Source organism: Muntiacus reevesi, chromosome 3 (genome assembly GCF_963930625.1).
Source record: "Muntiacus reevesi chromosome 3, mMunRee1.1, whole genome shotgun sequence".
NCBI lineage: Eukaryota > Metazoa > Chordata > Mammalia > Artiodactyla > Cervidae > Muntiacus > Muntiacus reevesi.
The window spans coordinates 264,692,166-264,693,840 of NC_089251.1; the positions used below are offsets into that span (position 1 = coordinate 264,692,166).

General features: G+C 45.0%; 1 pseudogene; it reads right to left on the reverse strand.

The window, feature by feature from the left end:
• Positions 1-327: 327 nt before the first annotated feature.
• LOC136163531 (DNA repair nuclease/redox regulator APEX1 pseudogene) lies at positions 328-1,446 on the reverse strand (annotated as a pseudogene).
• Between the last annotated feature and the right edge of the window lie 229 nt (positions 1,447-1,675).

Here is a 1,675-nt window from a genome sequence, read left to right on the forward strand (position 1 = left end):
GTATAGATTGGAACTGTTTTTTTCACATTTATTTTATTGATATGTACTTGAGTTACAATGTTAATTTGCATAGTGTTAATTTCTACTGTACAACAAAGTGATACAGTTCTCTGCATATATATATTCATATTCTTTTCCATGATTTTTTTGAAACTATGGCTCTTTATTTTCACAGGGACAGTTCACAGGAAATATCAGTAGCTTTTGTTTAATATAAAAAAAGAAAAAGAAAAAAGCACCACCCCTACACAAACGCCATCCTTGAGAGCTTACATCTGTTATTAGAAGCCTGGTTAAAGGATTCATAGCTTAGAGGGAAATACAATGCAGATTTCTCTAGATAGCAGTTATTAAAGAACTTTGAGGTAAGAATTTTAAAGCTAGCTTGGTGGGCTTATTTCCTAAGCTCAATGTGATTTGGAAGAGGTGTCACAGAACTAGGTATAGGGTAATGGGACAGTGGTCACTGCCTAGAGCCTTGGAATGGATTTTACTGCCACACAATGCAGGCAACAGAGACTGAGATAACAAAACATAATCAAGGTGCCAACCAACGTTTTTGGATCGCGCATTCATCATATAGGTCCAAAAGTTGTAGGCATAGGCCGTGTTGGGGTAGAGGTGCCGGAAACTGTCAGTGAGCGGCACAGCCTGCAGCAATTCCCCAAAGCCCTGCCGCTCTTGTGGAGTGAAGCCAGCATTCTTTTTATTTCCCTTTGGGTTGTGAAGGTCAAGTTCTTCATGAGCCACGTTGAGGTCCCCACATAGCACAAGGGGCTTGCGGGATGCCAGACCCTGCAGGAATTTGCGAAAGGCTTCATCCCAGCACTGGTGATACTCCAGGCACACCAGACCTCGGCCTGCATTAGGCACATCGGCTGTCACCAGCACAAATGCATCATATTCAGCCACAATCACTCGGCCTTCCTGATCATGTTCTTCCTCACCGCTGCCATAAGAGACTTTGAGTGGGCACTGGGGGGAGAGGAGGCCCATACCACTGTACCCTTCCTTGTCTGAAGGAGCTGACCAGTACTGATGGGATAATCCAGACAGTTCTTGAAGTTCAGCTGGTAGTTTGTTCTCTGAACATTTGGTCTCTTGGAGGCACAGAATGTCTGGGGCTTCTTCCTTTATCCAATCTAAACCTTTCTTCTTAATCCAGGCTCGAGCCCATCCACATTCCACGAGCAGATCTTGAGTGTGGCTGATTTGCCACTGGGTGAGGTTTTCTGATCTGGGGGGTCTTCATATAGAACTGTGCCCTCTCCTACGGCCTCTTTTTCATTCTTTTTCACTCCTGCCTTACTCTTCTTCGCCTCTGGCTCAGTCTTGGGCTCTTCCGCGTCTTCGACCACCGCTCCCTTTTCCCCACGTTTCGGCATGACTGTAATGTACGCCCTTCTGCACCAGTTCCACTTGGCCCACTGAAGCAGTATTTTGATTGCGTTGCCCTTTAGCTGACCTGCTTCAGTCCCTTTCCGGCCTCTCCTTAACCCAGCACAAAGACATGATTTTTTTTTTTAAAGTCTTTATTGAATTTGTTACAATATTGTTTCTGTTTTATGTTTTGGTTTTCTGGCCTCAAGGCATATGGGATCTTAGCTCCCCAACTAGGAATCAAACCCATACCCCGCACATTGGAAGGTGAAGTCTGAACCACTGGACTGCCAGG